At 36.5% G+C, this 24,992-nt stretch overlaps 1 long non-coding RNA gene across 12 annotated transcripts in view; it reads right to left on the bottom strand.

Moving 5' to 3' along the window:
• LOC129657751 (uncharacterized) overlaps positions 1-24,992 on the bottom strand; it is a 136,324-nt gene that overhangs the window by 40,467 nt on the left and 70,865 nt on the right. For 5 of the 12 annotated variants that reach the window (XR_008717072.1, XR_008717077.1, XR_008717078.1 and 2 more), the window contains one exon: positions 19,494-19,624. The exons of 4 other annotated variants lie outside the window; for them this stretch is intronic. This is a non-coding gene — a long non-coding RNA (uncharacterized LOC129657751). Of the gene's footprint in view, positions 1-8,125; positions 8,693-19,493; positions 19,625-24,992 lie in introns of those variants that run through there. 3 more of the 12 variants (XR_008717081.1, XR_008717079.1, XR_008717076.1) reach the window with 2 other exon arrangements.

The raw sequence follows: 24,992 nt of genomic DNA, 5'->3' as shown, positions 1-24,992 counted from the left end.
TCTTGGAGGGACAAAAATACTTTTTTGGGGTTTTTTTTTGGTGCATGAGATTTTTATTTTATCATTTATTTTACTTTTAGCTTTATTTCTCATTTCTAATTTCATGTTTTCATGTTCAGATGGTACTTTATAATATAAATAAGGAAAATAGTGAATATTTATGCAAGCACAGACTGTGTTCCAGGTACTGTTTTAAGCATTTTATATATACTGAAGCCAAGCAGGACCCTGTGGGGCTTTCCCAGGAGCAGAACCCTTGTGTCCTCCACCTCTTGTTCAAACAAAGAGTTTAGCCTCCTAGGTCTTCCCCAAAGGGCAAATTTAAATAGGGAAGTGAGAAAATGCAGAAACAAAGGAAAAACAGTCAAGTAAGATACAAATAATAAGAGTTTAGCCATAAAATGAAGGACTTTTAGTTTCTCCTGAAGGGCTATAAATAACATCATGAATCATATTCTTGAGTTGTTTTGCAGCTACTGAAAGCTGCACCAGATGGAAGAAGTTAACTGCATATGACCATAAGTACATAGACTCCAGACCAGTTGGATTCAGAAGGTTGATGATGTTGACTACCAAGAGTTACCTGGTTAGCTCACCACCAACCAATCAGAAGAATGCCCATGACCTGATCACACATGCTACAACCCTCTCCTTCACCTAGCCTGTAAAAGCCCTTTTCACACACAATATTGGAAATCAAATATATTTCAATTAAAACACAATCAACAAAAATCATCAAAAAAAACACCTTATTTGAAAGCCATGGTCATTGAGCATTCTCCTCATTTCCCCCATGTTAGATGCTATGCATAAATACTATACTTTCCTTCACCACAACTCTGCATCAGTAGATTGGTTTTACTGTGCACTGGTGAGAAGCATCCAACTTTGATTTGGTAATTCTTCCAACTCAAGCCACTTGGCCCCTAATCTATGCTCTGAAACATGGTGCAATATAGCTTCTTTTAATAAATGGTATGTCCAGTGGTCATGTATGGATGTGAGAGTTGGACTGTGAAGAAAGCTGAGCACCGAAGAATTGATGCTTTTGAACTGTGGTGTTTGAGAAGACTCTTGAGAGTCCCTTGGACTGCAAGGAGATCCAACCAGTCCATTCTGAAGATCAGCCTTGGGATTTCTTTGGAGAGAATGATGCTGAAGTTGAAACGCCAGTACTTTGGCCTGGCGAACTCATGTGAAGAGTTGACTCATTGGAAAAGACTCTGATGCTGGGAGGGATTGGGGCAGGAGGAGAAGGGGACAACAGAGGATGAGATGGCTGGATGGTATCACTGACTCAATGGACGTGAGTCTGAGTGAACTCCTGGAGTTGGTGATGGACAGGGAGGCCTGGCGTGCTGCGATTCATGGGGTCATAAAGAGTCGAACACGACGGAGTGACTGAACTGAACTGATGCAATTTTTGTTTGCATATTTTATTATTGCTCTTAATAAGTGGCATGCATATTTTGTTTGTTTCCAAATTGGGAAAGGTGTACATCAATCACCCTGCTTATTTAACTTACACACAGAGTATGTCATGCAAAATTCTGGGCTGGATGAAGCACAGGCTGGAATCAAGATTGCCAGGAGAAATATCAGTAACCTCAGATATGCAGATGACACCACCCTTATGGCAGAAAGTAAAGAGGAGGTAAAGAGCCTTTTGATGTAAGTGAAAGAGGAGAGTGAAAAAGTAGGCTTAAAACAACATGCAGAAAACAAAGATCATGGCATCTGGTCCCATCACTTCATGGTAAATGGAGAAACAATGGAAACAGTGACAGACTTTATTTTGGGGGCTCCAAAATCACTGCAGATGGTGACTATAGCCATGAAATTAAGACACTTGCTCCTTGGAAGAAAAGCCATGACCAACCTAGACAAAATATTAAAAAGCAGAGACATTACTCTGCCAACAAAGGTTTGTCTAGTCAAAGCTATGGTTTTTCCAGTCGTCATGCATGGATGTGAGAATTGGACTATATTGAAAGCTGAGTGCAGAAGAATTGATGCTTTTCAACTGTGATGTTGGAGAAGACTCTTGAGAGTCCCTTGGACAGCAAGGAGATCAAACCAGTCAATCCTAAAAGAAATCAGTCCTGAATATTCATTGCAAGGACGGATGAAGCTGAAGCTCCAATACTTTGGCCACCTGATGCAAAGCACTGACTCATTGGAAAAGACCCTGATGCTGGGAAAGATTGAAGGCAGCAGGAGAATGGGATGACAGAGGATGAGATGGTTGGATGGCATCACTGAGTCAATGGACATGAGTTTGAGCAAGCTATGGGAGTTGGTGAAGGACAGGAACACTAGCATGCTGCAGTCCATGGGGTTGTAAAGTCGGACATGACTGAGTGACTGAACTGAACTGAACTGAATTTTTGTTTTCTTTTGCAAAAAAGGGAAGTTAGAAATAAAATCATCTACTACAAATTATTTAATGAAATAGTAGATACATGCTGCTAATTTTAGTACTGTAGCCATTATTTATTTACTGTCTTATATCAGTAAATAAGAAAATAGAAAAATGTGAACACTAAAATATATACATTTTAATTCTGCATTGTCCAGAAATTCTTGAAAATCTTAGAATAAAATGTACTTATTAGTTTAGTCAGTATTAAATAACTTCTATTAGTCATGCACTGTCTTAGTTACTATGGAGACAAAAATCAAAATAAAAGCAGTTGCCTTCTTAAGTGGAGAGGAGCAGAAGACAGAAAATTAAACAAATCCTGTATTTCTAGCTTGTGACTTCATAAAATAATATAATGATCCCTGATTGAGAAATTTTAATCTAATGAGTAGCATTTTGTAGCTCATATGATTCTCTTTGTGACTTCTTCATAAAGGTTCAATTTTTCTGGAAGTTGCATAGACCTGAATATTCATGTTTCTCTTGAATATTGACTTTACACAAAAAATCAAATAATCCTGGAGGAAAAAAAGGACAAAGCTCTGGCTTATGGTTTGAGAGACTGAATATGAAGAGAATTAATGAAAAAAATGAACAGATGCAGTTTAAGCAATTAAAAAAACACATGTAAATGGAAAAATCCTGAAGTGAAGTGAAGTGAAGTCGCTCAGTTGTGTCCGACTCTTTGCAACCCCATGAACTGTAGCCTGTCAGGCTCCTCTGTCCATGGGATTTTCCAAGCAAGAATAGTGGAGTGGGTTGCCATTTCCTTCTCCAGGAAAAATCCTGAGGAGAGAGTAAAAACCTGAATATAGTAGAGTTTATGGGGGAAAATCTTGTAGAATGTAGGAGTTTTAGAGTGAAATTGAATGATGTAAAATTACAGAGAAGATGAGAGATTGTGCAAGAAAAATAGTGGCAAGAGCTCTGAGGCAGAAATTTAGTTTACCTTGAAGGATAAATAAGAAGCTCTGTACTTTATGGAAAGTTTTTAAAAAATGATTTTTTTTAACATCTAGAATACAACGTATCTATACCTAAATATATTGGTTATTTAAATGTATTAAATGGGGTTATCACCTTACAGCTTTATTGTTTTCTCACCTCTACCTTCAATAATGATTTATAAGTCTTCTTCCTCTTGACTTGGCAATATCTCAAGTAAATCTTTATGCATTCATTACTGACTTGACCATTCTGGTATTCTTGACATTTCTGGTCGTCTTAGCTCCTATCAGTTCCTTGAAACCCTCTGTTCATTATTATGTTTTCCCACTATAATTTCATTTTTGAATTGAATTTTCTGATCAGTACCTCCCATCATTCCAGATTCCTCTTTTATTCTTTGATCTCCTTGGAACTGCAGTCCATCAACTCCTCCATAGTTTAATTTTCTCACCTGCTTTGTGTCCTCCAGGTGAAATGCCATGGTCAGTAGTTACAACATGGACAACAGTATCATTTAGATAATTATTAGTCTTTCTCCCCCTGTTTTAACTTTCCATAAGTTTTCATGATTCATCTTAAATCAAGGGGAAAAGATAGGGCCAGAGAGATAATTTCCCAGAGAGAAATAGAGGAAGGCACTGACCAAAATTGCAAACCACCTGTACTCATGACTGTAAGTATACACTTACAGTCTTCTGTTTTCTAGAAAAATATTACAAGAGGATAAAGAGTGCTTATATTGCTTACATGCAGGGCACAGTTATCACCTCTAACTGTGATTTTTACTTAGGCTAAGGGCTTGTATTTTTAAAATGATACATACTGCAACAATCCTGAATTTTTATTTAATGAAATAGCATACCCATCAATATTTATCACAGCCTAACTTGAGACATTTATCATTACATTAGAGAGAGATATCGTTCTCATATATTGGAAAGCAGCCTTAATATTGTGCAGTTTTCAAAAACAAACTTGGAGGTCTCAAGTGAGAAGACTAACAGAAAATTGATTCTCTAGTTATAGGACCAGCACAGTATTAAATACTTAGGTGATGCCTTCCTGTGCTCTACTTACATTTCCAATTCCTGGATACAAATGCTCCGTTCTGTGGAGGAATGGAAGTTCATGCATCTGTCTCATGTAATTTTTCCTTTGTCTGACAGTGCTGCCAGCCAAGGGACCTATTAATGCCAATCATAATGGCAAATGTTAAGCAACAGAGCCCTGTCCAGTTAGAACTGGTCACAACCAACCACCTCATTTTACCAATTTACAGAAGTTTCTAGTTTTCAGAGGGTAATATATGTTTTTATTAATATCTAAAGAAAGAAATAGGAATTATATTTTGGGATTAATGAAAATTAATTTACTTATTATCACTTGATTTAGGACCATAATTCTGCAGAACTAGGTTTATAATTTTTATTGTTTTTAACATCATCTGGGGTTTTTGTGTGTGTGTGTGTTATGTATCTTAGGATTTCTGAAGCTACAATGTATCACAAAATTTAATAAGTAATACCACTGTAAGTTTAGAAATGAGAAGATTTTCAAGTTATAAGGGATAATCACAGATTAATTCATCAAAGTCTTATGAGTTGAATAAATGAACAGTTTCCAAATATAAGAAACTCATAAACAAGAGTAAACTGATGTAATTGGCCCATGGACCTGGCATCTGGGGTAATTCTGTTACATTAACATGAAAAGGGAGAGACCATACTACTGAGATCCATAAGATGAAAAGCTGTGTTTTTATCTGGAAAATTTGGCCAATAAATGCCTGAGTTCCCTAACAGAGGTGAAGGAGCATTGTTATCAATACATGAGAAAAATCTTGCATTTACATTTTAGAATTTCACCAAATTGACCTTGCCTGAGTTATTAAAATTATAGCACATCCTAAAATAAAACAATACAGAAGTATAGGAGTTCATAAGCTACAGTTTAAATCTTGCTCCCATGCAAGCGCACACAGAGGGTTTTTTAAAAAAATGTGGAATGATATATCTGAGCACTTATTAAATAGATTTTCTTTTACAGACACTTTATTTTACAAACACCTTTAGGTATAATTATTAAAGTAGTATAATTATTAGAATTTCTAAATACTTTTAAAAAGAGTTTGGAATAAAATACACACACTGAAAAATAATTTTTAAATATACAAACACCATAGAGAAAACATATTTTAAATGCATAATACTGTAGGCATTGGTTCTTTCAAATTTTCTATAAATGGAGCCATTATTTTTTAATGAATAAGGATCTCTATAATAATTAAACTTAGGAAGCAGAATATAACACTCAGAAACCCAAGAATATAAATAATATTGTGAGGTCATGGGAATGACTAAAATATTTATGAACAGTGAGACAAATAATTATTAAAGAGAAAAATATGAGTATATAATATACTGAAAAGTAACATGAGGGCATATTACAATAATAAATTTAAAAATAAATGTTTTAAAAACTTTATATAAAATATATAATATTTTACGTAATTGTAGTAAGACTTTTTCAAACAATATCATGACCAATATTTTAGAACTTCTATAAATATTCTTGCTAAATTAATAGCAATTCATTTTTTGTTTGAATATAAATTTCTCAGATTTGTGGTGAAATTAGCTATATTGTTTGTGGCATAGATTCTCCATCCTTGAATATTTTTAACAAATCTAGTTTTATATACTATATGTAAGGTTTTTTCATATATTTTATGTAATGTATTTTTAAGAATTTTGTCATGAAATGTTTCATGCGGCCTTTATAGATGACTGACACTTTGAATACAAACATAATTATTTGATTACAATTCTATCTCACAGAGCTTTCCTATTAATATTGGATTATCACCCTCCTTTGTTAATTTCTTATATTGCTTATACCTTTGTTCAGTTAAGTTCAGTTCAGTCACTCAGTCGTGTCCGACTCTTTGAGACTCCATGAAATGCAGTACGCCAGGCCTTCCTGTCCATCACCAGCTCCCAGAGTTTACTTAAACTCATGTCCATCGAGTCGGTGATGCCATCCAGCCATCTCATCCTCTGTTGTCCCCTTCTCCTCCTGCCCACAATCCTTCCCAGCATCAGAGACTTTTCCAATGAGTCAACTATTCCCATGAGGTGGCCAAAGTATTGGAGTTTCAGTCTCAGCATCAGTCCTTCCAATGAAAACACAGGACCGATCTTCTTTAGGACGGACTGGTTGGATCTCCTTGCAGCCCAAGGGACTCTCAAGAGTCTTCTCCAACACCACAGTTCAAAACATCAATTCTTCAGCAGTCAGCTTTTTTCACAGTCCAACTCTCACATCCATACATGACTACTGGAAAAACCATAGCCTTGACTAGACAGACTTTTGTTGGCAAAGTAATGTCTCTGCTTTTGAATATGCTATCTAGGTTGGTCATAACTTTTCTTCCAAGGAGTAAGCGTCTTTTAATTTCATGGCTGCAGTCACCATCTGCAGTGATTATGGAGCCCAGAAAAATAAAGTCTGACACTGTTTCCACTGTTTCCCCATCTATTTCCCATGAAGTGGTGGGACCGGATGCCATGATCTTTGTTTTCTGAATGTTGAGCTTTAAGCCAACTTTGTCACTCTTCTCTGTCACTTTCATCAAGAGGCTTTGTAGTTCATCTTCACTTTCTGCTATAAGGGTGGTGTCATCTGCATATCTGAGGTTATTGATATTTCTCCCAGCAATCTTGATTCCAGCTTGTGCTTCTTCCAGTCCAGTGTTTCTCATGATGTACTCTATAAGTTAAATAAGCAGGGTGACAATATACAACCTTGACATACTCCTTTTCCTATTTGGAACCAGTCTGTTGTTCCATGTCCAGTTCTAACTGTTGCTTCCTGTCCCACATATAGGTTTCTCTATAAGAGGCAGGTCAGGTGGTCTGGTATTCCCATCTCTTTCAGAATTGTCCACAGTTTATTGTGATCCACACAAAGGCTTTGGCATAGTCAATAAAGCAGAAATAGATGTTTTTCTGGAACTCTCTTGCTTTTTCCATGATCCAGTGGATGTTGACAATTTGATCTCTGATTCCTCTGCCTTTTCTAAAACCAGCTGGAACATCTGGAAATTCACGGTTCACATACTGCTGAGGTCTGGCTTGGAGGATTTTGAGCATGACTTTACTAGAGTGTGAGATGAGTTCAATTGTGAGGTAGTTTGCGCATTTTTTGGCATTGCTTTCCTTTGGGATTGGAATGAAAACTGACCTTTTCCAGTCCTGTGGCCACTGTTGAGTTTTCCAAATTTGCTGGCATACTGAGTTCAGCACTTTCACAGCATCATCTTTCAGGATTTGAAATAGCTCAACTGGAATTCTGTCACCTCCACCAGCTTTGTTCATAGTGATGCTTTCTCAGGCCCACTTGACTTCACATTTAAGGATGTCTGGCTCTAAGTGAGTGATCACACCATTGTGATTATCTTGGTCATGAAGATCTTTTTTTGTACAGTTCTTCTGTGTATTCTTGCCAACTCTTCTTAATATCTTCGGCTTCTGTTAGGTCCATACCATTTCTGTCCTTTATCGGGCCCATCTCCACATGAAATTTTCCCTTGGTATGTCTAATTTTCTTGAAGAGATCTCTAGTCTTTTCCATTCTGTTGTTTTCCTCTATTTCTTTGCATTGATCGCTGAGGAAGGCTTTCTTATCTCTCCTTGCTATTCTTTGGACCTCTGCGTTCAGATGCTTATATTTTTCCTTTTCTCCTTTGCCTTTCACTTCTCTTCTTTTCACAGCTATTTGTAAGGCCTCCTCAGACAGCCATTTTGCTTTTTTTTCCATTATTTTTCCATGGGTATGGTCTTGATTCCTGTCTCCTGTACAATGTCATGAACCTCAGTCCATAGTTCATCAGGCACTCTATCATATCTAGTCCCTTAAATCTATTTCTCACTTCCACTGTATAGTCATAAGTGATTTGATTTAGGTCATACCTGAATGATCTAGTGGTTTTCCCTACTTTCTTCAATTTAAGTCTGAATTTGGCAATAAGGAGTTCATAATCTGAGCCACAGTCAGCCCCTGGTCTTCTTTTTGCTGACTGTATAGAGCCTCTCCATCTTTGGCTGGAAAGAATATAATCAATCTGATTTCAGTGTTGACCATCTGGTGATGTCCATGTGTAGAGTCTTCTCCTGTGTTGCTGGAAGAGGGTGTTTGCTATGACTAGTGCATTCTCTTGGCAAAACTCTCTTAGCCTTTGCCCTACTTCATTCCATATTCCAAGGCCAAATTTGCCTGTTATCCCAGGTGTTTCTTGACTTCCTACTTTCGCATTCCAGTCTCCTATAATGAAAAGGACATCTATTACCAGTCTGTATTTGCCATTTATTTTCTGCCAGAACCCTACTAGTCTTCAATACAGAATAATAAAAGAAGTAATAGGATATGCCCTTTCAGAAATCTATATGTCTCACAATACTTGAGTTGGAGTTTATGTTCAATTAGTTTTTTCTGGAGAACTCTTGGTAGTGTAACCTATCATTCTTTTTTTTTTTTTTTTAATTTTATTTTATTTTTAAACTTTACATAACTGTATTAGTTTTGCCAAATATCAAAATGAATCCGCCACAGGTATACATGTGTTCCCCATCCTGAACCCTCCTCCCTCCTCCCTCCCCATTCCATCCCTCTGGGTCGTCCCAGTGCACCAGCCCCAAGCATCCAGTATCGTGCATCGAACCTGGACTGGCAACTCATTTCATACCTATCATTCTGAAACATTGGTCTGAGTACTATTTGTTTTTTATTTCTGGTATTCATTAATATTTCATGTTTATGGTTGGTTCCCTTCTTTTTCTGGGAACATATGACTTATTTGAAATTTCCTGCTTGTAAAAATAGACATTCAGTTTATTAATTCAAAGATATACATACAATATAACAAAGCAATGCCTATATACATCTAGAAAAAAACACATATATATTTTAAGAATAAGCATAAATTTAATAGAAAAATAGAACTGTACCAAATTTGTTTATATATTTATGCATATATATATATACACATATGTATGTATATATCTAACTAGATCACAGATATTCTTAATCAATTTATTCTTATCTACTGTTTACTTGTGATTTAATAAGACTGCCTGTCATTATGATTTTTAACTGGTTATTGCTAGAATTTAATTAAACTACTTTAAAAAATTAACAAATGCATACTTTATACTGGTGGCTCAATGGTGAAGAATCTGCCTGCCAATGAAGGAGAGATGTGGGTTTGATCTCTAGGTTAGGAAGATCCCCTGAAGAAGGAAATGGCAACCCACTTCGGCCTTCTTGCCTGGGAAATCTCATGGACAGAGGAGCCTGTCAGGTTATAGTCCATGGGGTCACAAAAGAGTGGGACATGGCACAGTGACTAAACTACAAAAAAACATATTTTATATTAGCTTCAGTGTATTTCACTTGGTTGTTTTGGATTTTCCAAGTATCTTATTCTTGTATTTGTTTTATTATTATTTTATTCTAGTTGCTCTAATAAGCTTAATTTAATCCATCTATAAAACTATGAAGTAATTAATTTTTGAGATTTGCAATCTTACACATGTCCATTATTTTGTAGGTTGTATGTGTTTTTTTAAAACATATTTGTAATTTTAAATGTAATAAATTATTGTAAAATTTTAAAAGTTGTATACTATTACATTCCCTGGTGGCTCAGTGGTAAAACAGTTTGCAATGCAGGGGCCTCGGATTAAATCCCTGGGTCAGGAAGATCCCCTGGAGAAGGGAACAGTTACCTACTCCAGAATTCTTGCCTGGAGAATGTCATAGACAGAGGAGCCTGGCAGACTACAGTCCATGGGGTCACAAAGAGTTGGACATGACTGAGCAGCTAACACATGAATGCACACACACACACACACACACACTAGTTATAGTGTATATATTAGTTTTAGCATATTATATATACTATATATCATATATTTCATACTTTCATTTCACTTTTCATTTCTTCAATGTCTTTGAAAGCATCTCAACTTTGGTTTCTACACTACCCTTTAATTCTGCTCTCTAGATGTTTTTTGATTTGTTAATAAAATATTATTTTCTTCTACCCGATTATACATTGATTTGTCTTTTCTCCAATTATTTTTCTCAATCTCTTAAATGTATTTTAAATTTATACATTATATTTCACTATGGATTTTTTGAAAATTTCTTTCTAATCTCGATGTGAAACATTTTTGTAAGGAATTTTCACACTATCTTTTGTAATAAACTTATTCATTGGTCCACTGTCTCATTAAATAACATCCTTGGAGTTCTGAGGTCAGCAGGCAAATGTTGAGAGGAGGGTGGAGACGCTTATGAGAATTTCCTGGTTAAAAATAGATTCTCCCCTCCCAACTCCACAAAGAGGGTCTTCCATGACCACTTACATTTGCCGTACTTGACAGTTATTCAAATTGCTCAAATATCACTTTTCAGCATCTACCATAACCACATTTCTTACTGTAGCTTTTCCTGATTTGATTTTTCAAGCTTCATTTTTCCATGTTATAGTTATTTTTCATAGTCTTTATTAACTTTTAAAAATATATAATTTGTTTATTCTTCAGAGTTCTACTTTAACTCCTGCTAGAATATATGCTTCATGAGGACTCAGAATTCTTACAGCTGTGCCTGGAACATACTTTATTTCATGTGATAAAACTCAGAAGCCCACCACAGACTTACTAAAAGAAAATTTCTAGAACTCTGCATTTTTATAGGTTCTCCTCTGATTCTTACACACAAAATGTTGGAAATCACTGTACCCTAGAGATATGGGTGCTGTGTAAATATATGTATTTTGAGAAGTTTCCCAGGCAACATGATTAATTTTCCAATCTCCTTACCCCTACAGACCTGGTAGGTATTCAGCAAGTGCTGCCCATTTGTACCAAGCTGGGATCTATTCCTAAGGTCATGAACATTTTCTGAAATTTCAAATGTTTGTTTCCTGTTAATACTGTCATTAGTCATGTTCAGAGATACAGATCCAGTCCTGGATCTATCTTTGCCTAGCTCATCTGTCTTGGTCTATGAATGAAGAGGTATTCACCAAACTGTGGGAACCCCACACGATTTGCTGCTCTGTTATATACTGGACTCTAGTTACATCTGGTAACTCAGTTGTTAAAGAATCTTCCTGCAATGCAGGAGATGTGGGTTCAGTCTCTTGGTTGGAAAGATCCTCTGGCAAAGGATACAGCAATGCACACCAGTATTCTTGCCTAGAAGATCCCATGGACAGGGGAGATTGGTAGGGTTGCAAAGAAGTGGATATGACTTAGTGACCAAACCACCACCAGTTACTTATGTTACTCTGTATGACTGGAAATAGTGCCTCACCCTTCCTGGAGGCACCACATGTCTTTTATTACTTAGGGAAACTGGGTTTATTTTATGTGAGGTAAATTATAGATGGTATACTTTTTTTTCCCAAATTGATTTTGTTTTTATTTGTGAAATCTTCTTTAGTGACATCAGTTCAGTTCACTCAGTCATGTCCAACTCTTTGCAACCCTATGGACTGCAGCATTCCAGGCTTCCCTGTCCATCACCAACTCCCAGAGCTTGCTCAAACTCATGTCTATTGAGTAAATGATGCCATCCAACCATCTCATCCTCTGTCATCCCCTTCTCCTCCTGCCTTCAATCTTTCCCACCATCAGGGTCTTTTCAAATGAGTCAGTTCTTTGCATCAGGCAGCCAAAGTATTGAATCAGCATCAGTCCTTCCAATGAATATTCAGGACTGATCTCCTTTAGGATGGACTGGTTGGATTTCCTTGCAGTCCAATGGACTCTCAAGAGCCTTCTCCAAAACCACACTTCAAAGGCATCAATTCTTTAGCACTCAGCTTTCTTTATAGTCCAACTCTCATATCCACATATGACTACTGAAAAAACCATAGCTTTGTCTGTATGTACCTTTGTAGGCAAAGTAATGTCTCTGTTTTTTAATATGCTGTCTAAATTGGTCATATCTTTTCTCCCAAGGAGCAAACATCTTCTAATGTCATAGCTGCAGTCGCCATCTGCAATGATTTGGAGACCCCCCAAATAAAGTCTGTTACTGTTTACATTGTTTCCTCATCAATTTGTGATGAAGTGATGTGTAAGAGAAAAAAAATAATGTGAAGAGCAGGAGTTGCCAGAAGCTTTAGCAAGAGCATCTGGCCAGATCAGGAGTCAACAGACACTTTGGAGAGAGTTCTTCAATTGGCATGGTGCCCTGGCTCTCCCAAAGTGCACTTCAAAATAGAAACACTTAATTCCCTTATCTCACTCAAGTTTATGAAGCTCGCATGGGTCAGGTGAACAAACGGATGTGAAGAGAGAACAGAATGGAAAGTACTCCTCATACTTAACATGGAGACATTACCTCTTGGAGTACTTTCCCATGGCTTCTTGTATTTGACTTCATGTGGCATCCTTCTTTAGTTAAAAATTCTTTAATTCCTCAAATGTCAGGTACACCCATAATTCAATGTGAATAATTTAAATATGTATTGCATTAATAATAATGTTAATAATAAAAATACATATTGAATATTTTCATTGTCTTTGGAATATCCGTGCCCTTTCGTTTACTAGCACTAATATTTGAGTTGACTGAATGGCTGTAAGACTTCAGTATTCAACAGATTTATCAGTCACTGAACACTTTTATTAATCTCAGTTGTAAGATATATTTGCTACTAAAGAGCAGAATGAGGTTTTGTAGTTTATTTTTTTGTAATTTAATTTATTTATTTTAATTGAGGCTAATTACTTTACAATATTGTAGTGGTTTTTGCCATACATTGACATAAATCAGCCATGGGAGTACATGTGCCCCCTATCCTGAAACCCCTCCCACCTCCCTCCCCATCCCATCCCTCAGTTTCATTCCAGTGCACTGGCCCTGAGTGCCCTGTCTCATGCATTGAACTTGGACTGGAGATCTATTTCACATACAGCAACATACATGTTTAAATGCTATCTCTCAAATCATCCCATCTTCACCTTCTCCCACAGAAGTCTATTCTTTACATCTGTGTGTCTTTTGCTGTCTCATGTATACAGTCATAGTTACCATCTTTCTAAATTCCATATATATGCATTTATACTGTATTGATGTTTTCTTTCTGACTTCACCCTGTATAATAGGCTCCTGTTTCATCCACCTCATTAGAACTGTTACAAATGCATTCTTTTTAATAGCCAAGCAATATTCCATTGTGTATATGTACCACTGCTTTCTTATCCATTCGTCTGCTGATGGACATCTAGGTTGCTTCCATGTCCTAGCTATTATAAACAGTGCTGCGACGAACATTGGGGTACACGTGTCTCTTTAAATTCTGGTTTCTTCAGTGTGTATTTCTATTTCCAGTTTTTTAAGGAATCTCCACACTCTTCTCCATAGTGGCTGTACTAGTTTGTATTCCCACCAACAGTGTAAGAAGGTTCCCTTTTCTCTGCACCCTCCCCAGCATTTACTGTTTGTAGACTTTTTGATAGCAGCCATTCTGACCAGCATGAGATGGTACCTCATTGTGGTTTTGATTTGCATTTCTCTGATAATGAATGATGTTGAGCATCTTTTCATGTGTTTGTTAGCCATCTGTATGTCTTCTTTGGAGAAAAGTCTGTTTAGTTCTTTGGCCCATTTTTGATTGGGTCATTTATTTTTCAGGAATTGAGCTGCATGAGATGCTTGTATATTTTTGAGATTAATTCTTTGTCATTTGCTTCATTTGCTGTTATTTTCTCCCATTCTGAAGGCTGTCTTTTCACCTTGCTTATAGTTTCCTTTGTTGTACAAAAGCTTTTAAGTTTAATTAGGTCCCATTTGTTTATTTTTGCTTTTATTTCATTACTTTGGGAGGTGGGTCATAGATGATCCTGCTGTGGTTTATGTCAGAGAGTGTTTTGCCTATGTTTTCCTCTAGAAGTTTCGTAGTTTCTGTTCTTACATTTAGATCTTTAATCCATTTTGAGTTAGGGTTAGGGTTAGGGTTAGGGTTAGGGTTTAGGGTTAGGGTTAAGGTTAGGGTTAGGGTTATTTGTATGGTGTTAGAAAGTGTTCTAGTTTCATTCTTTTACAAGTGATTGACCAGTTTTCCCAGCACCACCTGTTAAAGAGATTGTCTTGTCTCCATTGTATATTCTTGCCTCGTTTGTCAAAGATAAGGTGTCCATAGGTGCATGGATTTATCTCTGGGCTTTATATTTTGTTCCATTGATCTATACTTCTGTCTTTGTGCCAGTACCATACTGTCTTGATGACTTTAGCTTTGCAGTTTATTCTGAAATCAGGCAGGTTGATTCCTCTAGTTCCATTCTTCTTTCTCAATATTGCTTTGGCTATTCCAGGTTGTTTGTATTTCCATACAAATTGTGAAATTATTTGTTCTAGTTCTCTGAAAAATACCATTGGTAGCTTGATAGGGGTTGCATTGAATCTATTGCTTTGGGTAGTAGACTCATTTTCACTATATTGATTCTTCAGATCCATGAACATGGTATATTTCTCAATCTATTTGTGTCATCTTTGATTTCTTTCACCAGTGTTTTATAGTTTTCTATATATAGGTCTTTTGTTTCCTTAGGTAGATTTATTCCTAAGTATTTTATTATTTTGTTGCAATGTTAAATAGAATTGTTTCCTTAATTTGTCTTTCTGGTTTCTCACTGTTAGTGTATAGGAATGCAAGGGGTTTCTCTGTGTTAATTTTATATCCTTCAACTTTACTATATTTATTGATTAGCTCTACTAATTTTTGGGTGGTGTCCTTAGCATTTTCTATGTAGAGGATCATGTCATCTGCACACAGAGAGTTTTACTACTTCTTTTAAAATCTGGATTCCTTTTATTCCCTTTTCTTCTCTGATTGCTATGGCTAAAACTTCCAAAATTATGTTTTGTAGTTTTATTTTGTTGGTTGTCTAACTCAATGAAACTGTGAGCAATGCTGTGTAGGGCCACCCAAGATGGACATGTCATGGTGGAGAGTTCTGACAAAACATGGTGCACTGGAGAAGGGAATGGCAAACCACTTCAGTATTCTTGCCTTGAGAACCCCATGAACAGTATGAAAAGACAAAAAGATAGGACACTGAAAGATGAAATCCCCAGGTCAGTAGGTACCCAACATGGTACTGGAGAAATCAGTAGAGATCAGTGGAGAAATAAACCAGAAAGAATGAAGAGAGGGAGCCAAGCAAAAACCATACCCACCTGTAGATGTGACTGATGATGAAAGTAAAGCCCGATACTGTAAAGAGCAATATTGTATAAGAACCTGGAATGTTAGGTCCATGAATCAAGGTAAATTGGAAGTGGTCAAACAGGAGATTGTAAGAGTGAACATCGACATTGTAGGAATCAGAGAAATACAATGGACTGGAATGGGTGAATTTAACTCAGATGACCATTATATCTACTATTGTGAATAAGAAACACTTAGAAGAAAAGGAATAGCCATCATAGTCAATAAAACCGTCTGAAATGCAGTAACTGGATGCAATCTCAAAAATGACAGAATGATCTCTGTTTGTTTCCAAGGCAAGCCATTCACTATCACAGTAATCCAAGTCTACACCCCGACCAATAATGCTGAAGAAGCTGAAGTTGAACTGTTCTGTGAAGACCTACAAGACCTTCTAGAACTAACACCCCAAAACATGCCTTTTTCATTATAGGGGACTGGAATGCAAAAGTGGGAATTCAAGAGATACCTGGAGTAACAGGCAAATTTGGCCTTGGAATACAGAATAAAGCAGGGTAAAGGCTAACAGAGTTTTTTTTTTTTAATTTTATTTTATTTTTAAACTTTACATAATTGTATTAGTTTTGCCAAATAGCAAAATGAATCTGCCCCAGGTATACATGTGTTCCTCATCCTGAACCCTCATCCCTCCTCCCTCCCCATACCATCCCTCTGGGTCGTCCCAGTGCACTAGCCCCAAGCATCCAGTATCATGCATCGAACCTAGACTGGCAACTCGTTTCATACATGAAATTATACATGTTTCAATGCCATTCTCCCAAATCTTCCCACCCTCTCCCTCTCCCACAGAGTCCATAAGACTGTTCTATACATCAGTGTCTCTTTTGCTGTCTCGTACACAGGGTTATTGTTACCATCTTTCTAAATTCCATATATATGCATTAGTATACTGTACTGGTGTTTTTCTTTCTAGCTTACTTCACTCTGTATAATAGGCTCCAGTTTCATCCACCTCATTAGAACTGATTCAAATGTATTCTTTTTAATGGCTGAGTAATACTCCATTGTGTATATGTACCACTGCTTTCTTAGCCATTCATCTGCTGATGGACATCTAGGTTGCTTCCATGTCCTGGCTATTATAAACAGTGCTGTGATGAACATTGGGGTACACGTGTCTCTTTCCCTTCTGGTTTCCTCAGTGTGTATGCCCAGCAGTGGGATTGCTGGATCATAAGGCAGTTCTGTTTCCAGTTTTTTAAGGAATCTCCACACTGTTCTCCATAGTGGCTGTACTAGTTTGCATTCCCACCAACAGTGTAAGAGGGTTCCCTTTTCTCCACACCCTCTCCAGCATTTATTACTTGTAGACTTTTGGATCACAGCCATTCTGACTGGTGTGAAATGGTACCTCATACAAGAAAAAAGTCAAATAAATAACCTAACTCTACACCTAAAGCAACTAGAAAAGGAAGAAATGAAGAACCCCAGGGTTAGTAGAAGGAAAGAAATCTTAAAAATTAGAGCAGAAATAAATGCAAAAGAAACAAAAGAGACCATAGCAAAAATCAACAAAGCCAAAAGCTGGTTCTTTGAAAGGATAAATAAAACTGACAAACCATTAGCCAGACTCATCAAGAAACAAAGGGAGAAAAATCAAATCAATAAAATTAGAAATGAAAATGGAGAGATCACAACAGACAACACAGAAATACAAAGGATCATAAGAGACTACTATCAACAATTATATGCCAATAAAATGGACAACGTGGAAGAAATGGACAAATTCTTAGAAAAGTACAACTTTCCAAAACTTGACCAGAAAGAAATAGAAAATCTTAACAGACCCATCACAAGCACGGAAATTGAAACTGTAATCAAAAATCTTCCAGCAAACAAAAGCCCAGGTCCAGACAGCTTCACAGCTGAATTCCACCAAAAATTTAGAGAAGAGCTAACACCTATCCTGCTCAAACTCTTCCAGAAAATGGCAGAGGAAGGTAAACTTCCAAACTCATTCTATGAGGCCACCATCACCCTAATACCAAAACCTGACAAAGATCCCACAAAAAAAGAAAACTACAGGCCAATATCACTGATGAACATAGATGCAAAAATCCTTAACAAAATTCTAGCAATCAGAATCCAACAACACATTAAAAAGATCATACACCATGACCAAGTGGGCTTTATCCCAGGGATGCAAGGATTCTTCAATATCCACAAATCAATCAATGTAATACACCACATTAACAAATTGAAAAATAAAAACCATATGATTATCTCAATAGATGCAGAGAAAGCCTTTGACAAAAGTCAACATCCATTTATGATAAAAACTCTCCAGAAAGCAGGCATAGAAGGAACATACCTCAACATAATAAAAGCTATATATGACAAACCCACAGCAAACATTATCCTCAATGGTGAAAAATTGAAAGCATTTCCTTTAAAGTCAGGAACAAGACAAGGGTGCCCACTTTCACCATTACTATTCAACATAGTTTTGGAAGTTTTGGCCACAGCAATCAGAGCAGAAAAAGAAATAAAAGGAATCCAAATTGGAAAAGAAGAAGTAAAACTCTCACTATTTGCAGATGACATGATCCTCTATATAGAAAACCCTAAAGACTCCACCAGAAAATTACTAGAACTAATCAATGACTATAGTAAAGTTGCAGGATATAAAATCAACACACAGAAATCCCTTGCATTCCTATACACTAATAATGAGAAGACAGAAAGAGAAATTAAGGAAACAATTCCATTCACCATTGCAATGGAAAGAATAAAATACTTAGGAATATATCTACCTAAAGCTAATAGAGTTTTGCCAAGAGAATGCACTGGTCAAAGCAAACACCCTCTTCCAACAACACAAGAGAAGACTCTACACATAGACATCACCAGATGGTCAATACCGAAATCAGATTGATTATATTCTTTGCAGCCAAAGATGGAGAAGCTCTATATAGTCAGCAAAAACAAGACTAGGAGCTGACTATGGCTGAGACCATGAACTCGTTATTACCAAGTTAGACTTAAACTGAAGAAAGTAGGGAAAACCACTAGATCATTCACGTATGACCTAAATCAAATCCCTTATGACTATATAGTGGGAGTGACAAATAGATTCAAAAGATTAGATCTGATACACAGAGTGCCAAAAGAACTATGGACAGAGGTTCATGGCATTGTACAGAAGGCAAGGATCAAAACCATCACCAAGAAAAAAAAAGGCCATATGGTTGTCTGAGTAGGCCTTAAAAACAGTTTTGAAAAGAAGAGAAGTGAAAGGCAAAGGGAAACAGGAAAGATATACCCATTTGAATGCAGAGTTCCAAAGAATAGCAGGTAGAGATAAGAAAGCCTTCCTCAGAGATCAATGCAAAAAATAGAGGAAAACAGTAGAATGGGAAAGACTAGAGATTTCTTCAAGAAAATTACAGATACCAAGGGAACATTTCATGCAAAGATGGAGTCAATAAAGGACAGAAATGGTATGGACCTAACAGAAGCAGAAGATATTAAGAAGAGGTGGCAAGAATACACAGAAGAACTATACAAAAAAGTTCTTCATGATGCAGATAATCAAGATAGTATGATAACTCACCTAGAGCCAGATATCCTGGAATGTGAAGTCAAGTGGGCCTTAGGAAGCATCTCTATGAACAGAGCTAATGGAGGTGATTGAATTCCAGTTGAGCTATTTCAAATTCTAAAAGATGATGCTGTGAAAGTTCTACAGTCAATATGTCAGCAAATTTGGAAAACTCAGCAGTGGCCACAGGACTGGGAAAGGTCAGTTTCTGTTCCAATCCCAAAGAAAGGCAATATCAAAGAGCACTTAAACTACTGCACAATTGCACTCACCTCACACACAAGTAAAGTAATGCTCATAATTCTCCAAGCCAGGCTTCAACAATATGTGAACCATGAAATTCCAGATGTTCAAGCTGATTTAGAAAATCCAGAGGAACCAGAGATCAAATTGCCAACATCCACTGGAATATCAAAAAAGCAAATGAGTTGCAGAAAAAAATCTTAATTCAATAAAAGTTCCAAAAAAAACTTCTGCTTTATTTACTATGCCAAAATCTTTGACTGTGTAGATCACAATAAACCCTGGAAAATTCTGAAAGAGATAGGAATACCAGACCACCTGATCTGCCTCTTGAGTAATCTGTATACTGGTCAGGAAGCAACAGTTAGAACTGTGCATGGAACAAATGACTGTTTCCAAATATGGAAAGGAGTACATCAAGGCTGTATATTGTCACCCTGCTTATTTAACTTATATGCAGAGTTCACTATGAGAAATGCTGGGTTGGATGAAGCACAAGCTGGATTGAAGATTTCTAGGAGAAATATCAATAACCTCAAGTATGCAGATGACACCATCCTTATGGCTGATAGCAAAGAAAATCTAAAGAGCCTCTTGATGAAAGTGAAAGAGAAGAGTGAAAAAGTTGACTTAAAACTCAACATTCTGAAAATGAAGATCATGGCATCTGGCCCATCACTTCATGGCAAATAGATGGGGAAACAATGGAAACAGTGACAGACTTCATTTTTTTGGGCTCCAAAATCTCTTCAGATGGTGATTGCAGCCATGGAATTAAAAGTCGCTTGCTCCTTGGAAAAGTTATGATGAACCTAGACAGCATATTAAAAAGCAGAGACATTATTTTGCCAACAAAGGTCCATCTAGTCAAAGCTATGATTTTTCCAGTAATCATGTATGGATGTGAGAGTTGGACTATAATGAAAGCTGAGTGCGGAAATACTGATTCTTTTGAACTATGGTGTTGGAAAAGACTCTTGAGAGTCCGTTAGACTTCAAGGAGATCCAACCTGTCCATCCTAAAGGAAATCAGTCATGATCATTCATTGGAATGACTGATGCTGAAGCTGACACTGCAATATTTTGGCCACTTGATGCAAAGGACTGGTGTTGAAGCTGAAACTCCAATACTTAGGCCACCTGATGTGGATAGCTGACTCATTTGAAAAGACCCTGATGCTGGGAAAGATTGAGAGCCAGGAGGAGAGGGGATAACAGAGGATGAGATGGTTGGATGGCATCACTGACTCAATGGACATGGGTTTAGGTGAATTCTGGGAGTTGGTAATGGACAAGGAAGCCTGGTGCACTGTGGTTCTTGGGGTCGCAAAGAGTCGGACATGACTGAGCGACTGAACTGAACTGAACTGAACTGATGCGAAGAACTGACTCATTTGAAAAGACCCTGATGCTGGGAAAGTATGAGGCAGGAGGAAAAGGGGATGACCGAGGATGAGATGGTTGGTTTGCATCACCTACTCAATGGACATGAGTTTGAGTAAACTCTGGATGTTGGCTATGGACAGGGAGATCTGGTGTCCTGCAGTCCATGGGGTCACAAAGAGTCAGAAAAGAGTGAATGACTTAACTGAACTGGACTGAACTGTTAGGATGGATGCCATGATCTTGAAGTTTTTTGAATGTTGAATTTTTAAAGCCAGATTTTTCACATTCCTCTTTCACTTTTATCATGTGACTCTTTAGTTCTTTGCTTTCTGCCATAAAGAGGGTGTAATCTGCATATCTGTTCCTGCTGCTGCTGCTAAGTCACGTCAGTCGTGTCCGACTCTGTGCGACTCCATAGATGGCAGCCCACCAGGCTCCCCCATTCCTGGGATTCTCCAGGCAAGAACACTGGAGTGGGTTGCCATTTCCTTCTCCAGTGCATGAAAATGAAAAGTGAAAGTGAAGTTGCTCAGTCATGTCTAGCTCTTCTGTCCACGGGATTTTCCAGGCAAGAGCATTGCAGTGGGTTGCCATTGCCTTCTTCCCCACATATCTGAGGTTATTGATATTTCTCCCAGCAATCTTTATTCCAGCTTGTGCTTCAGTCAGCCAGCCATTTCGCATGATGTACTCCGCATATAAGTTAAGTAATCAGGGTGACAATATATAGCCTTGATGTACTCCTTTCCCTATTTGGAACCAGTCTGTTGTTCCAAGTCAGGTTCTAACTGTTGCTTCTTGACCTGCATACAGATTTCCCAGGAGGCAGGTAAGGTGGTCTGGTATTCCCATCTCTTGGAGAATTTTCTGCAGCTTGTGATTTACACAGTCAAAAGCTTTGGTGTAATCAATAAAGCACATATCTACCTAGTTTTTAAGTCACCTATGTGTATGGGGGGGCATATTTCCGACACTTCAGTCCAATATATATTTTGCAGACATGTTTTGTGGTCTAGAATCTGAATTTTTTGTTTTCCACCAAATATTTTTGGTTCTGTGTGTGTGTGTGTGTGTGTGTGTGTGCTTGCACTGGTGTATGTGCATGCATGCTCAAGTTGCTCAGTCATTTCCTATTGTTTGTGATCCTTTGCCTATAGTCAGCCAGGCTCCTTTGTCCATGGAATATTCTATTCAAGAATAGTGGAGTGGTTTACCAAACTACTTATGATTAATTCAAATTGGTTCACCTGTTCAAACATGCAAGGGACCATTTTGATAACAGTTCAGCCTTTGTTTCTTTTCTCTGGCACTGTCCCCAAATGTGTATTAATACTACTTATAGCAATGTTCATATTGTGATTTATGCCTTTGGAATACACAAACTCGTTATATTTTTATCATAATTTAACAAATCACATGTACAGATGGCTAGTTCATTTGATTAAGGGGTATTTCTAATTGGGAAGACATTGCTAATCATAACAAGTTCACTTCTGCATTATTGATTTCTTAATGATCATGTTAACTTTTTAAAGTAAATAAGTTCATTACTCAAGCTTTGTTTTCCTCCTTCATTATTTAAACATTTCTTAATGCTTATATGCAACATGAAGCACAGCTATGTTTTTCACAGATAGAGGAAGAACAAGAGAGACTAATTCCTTGCTGTCATCAAGCTTACATTCTAATGTTGGTATATTAAGTATCATTGTGTAATATGTGTGTGTGTATAAAGTCACATATATATTCCAGCTTAAGAATAAATGAAAGGAAAAACATAAATAAAAGTATAATATCTTCTATCTCAAAAAAAAGGAAAATTTTCAATTAAAGAGTTGTTATTAGGGATGAAAACAACGGACAGCCTCATCCAATATAGGCAGTAGTAAAATAGCATTAGAATGTAAATTGTTTCTGTTCTCAATTTATATACTAGAAATTAATTTGGTAGTCTACATCAAAATCCCCCAAATTTTCCTTATCAGAGTCATTTTCTTTTTGTAGAATTTATACATAGGTTATATAGAGAGAGATGCGAATGACTGGATGGCAAAAAGGTGTTCATTTACATCAATAGTATATTTTCAAAATACTCAAAAATAAAGGTGTTGTTATTCAAAGTATGCTATGTTCACATAATTGAATACTGTTAATTTATTTTCAATTTATTTCTCTGTGCCATGAGCTCCAAGGGCTTAAGATAAGATCCAAAAATTTAAAAAATCAGTTGGATTAGGTCAGAAAGATGAAGTTGATGTAATTTCATAAATGTAGATTATAGGTTACTGAAAAAATATTTCTACTGGTATTTTGACACTTAATATGTTTCTGAAATAGCTCTTCATTTCATACTATAATTATTTTTGTCAAGTTGGAAAGCACATTTTATTCTGTCTTCTGGAGTAGAATTTAGGTCAAAAGTTGGTAAATAAAAGTAGACAAATATATATATTTTTTAAAGCAGTTAGATAAAACTTGCTAAACATAAGACTGCAACCTTTGTAAGAATGGAAGCTGACTAGAGAACTACAGTGATTGAAGCTATTGTAAAGGATTCATTCACAGGCACTTCACACTTGTCAGGGTTGGTGGCTGATCTAGATGGTTTTAATTCTATACTTCCATGAGTTTTCATTGGTTTAAATACAAAGATGAGAAATAGCCTGACATAAGAGCTTTTGATTAATTTTTGGTTCTGTCACAATCTGCTTATGCTAGTACATACAGAAATTCATTACTGCAATTTAAAGGGGAAAAAAATATCTTCATGTTTAGCTCCTTCTGATGCTATTCCAGTAAATGTGGGCAGCAGAAATTAATTTTTTATTGTATTTTTACCTTGGTGGTCAACTTTTTGCTTACAAATAGGAAAGAGTTGAATGGAGAAGTCATTTTCCTCTTCACAAGATTCTTTTGAATTAGAATGCTACAGCAGGAGGGTATTTTATTTTAGCTCCATTTTAATAAATAAGTAAATTTTATCCCTGATACTACAATTCTGACTTGTTTGAGCATCTGATTGAGATTTTACTACCAGTACCAAAAGAGATAACCTAGGTGACTAAATTAACACTGTAAATAACTTTTATTTTGTTTTTTTTTTTTTTTTTTTTCTAAACCAGAGGTTTAATTAACCTCTGCCCTTTCTGTTTGCTGATGAATGGCTTGCCTATCCTGAAGAGCTAGCATCTTGACTAAGCAGCGTCATCATTTCTTCAAAGTTTTATTGGCCTCTATTACTCTTAGAGGTAATTTAGAATCACTGAAATACTTTTTCAAAATAACTGAAAAAAAAATAACCTAACTATACTATACTATCTTATAAGAACTCAAGAAATTTTAATATACTGTTTAGCAAACTTTTCAATATTGTTTTCTACAAATTTACAATCTGACTTCACATACAAAAAGCTATAAGTATAACAGAATTCTTAATTACACTGAGTTCTATGAACACCCCACAGCTCATTCTAAGCACAGGTAATAATAATTTCATTCTATTACAGTACAATTTGCCATACAACAAAATAATTTAGAAAATGAAGTTATTTGCAGATAACAGTATAAGTATAAAAACACCATTTCCCTGTTAAGAATTATTTTACCGTGCTTAAAAAAAAGGTAATTTTTGTCTTGTGTTTTTTCTCAAAACAGAGTAGTTTTTCAGCTTCCAAAGGGATTTACAATCTTTCTAGACACAATATAAATCTTTCTGTTAGATACGTTTAACTCCTTTTTATCCAGAAAAATTATTATTTTTTTATCAACAGAAGAATCAGACAAATGCCAATTTGAAAAATCATCTCTGAAGTCATGTAGGTGATGAGGGAAAGAGACTGGGGCTGAGTTATTGTTGGAGAGAACCTGTGATTTTTGAAAAGGTGATGTATGACTGTATTTAGCTGGGTCTATACAATTACAGAAGCACTTAGTAACTCAGAGACTTTGCTGTCAATGATTTCTGCAAAACTCCAAAATAAATAAAACTTGAGTATAAGGACTTAAACCTTAAGTTTAATCTAAGAGATCCTAAGGAAGCCAAGTCAGTATGTATGGAGGGGCTGAGAGTATGGAGAAGAGTTGGTAAGACACCTAACAGGGACAATGTCTAGAGAACCATAATGATACTAAACAGTATTTCA

This window comes from Bubalus kerabau, chromosome 7 (assembly GCF_029407905.1).
Source record: "Bubalus kerabau isolate K-KA32 ecotype Philippines breed swamp buffalo chromosome 7, PCC_UOA_SB_1v2, whole genome shotgun sequence".
Lineage (NCBI taxonomy): Eukaryota > Metazoa > Chordata > Mammalia > Artiodactyla > Bovidae > Bubalus > Bubalus kerabau.
This window is presented reverse-complemented; position numbering and strand designations above follow the sequence as displayed.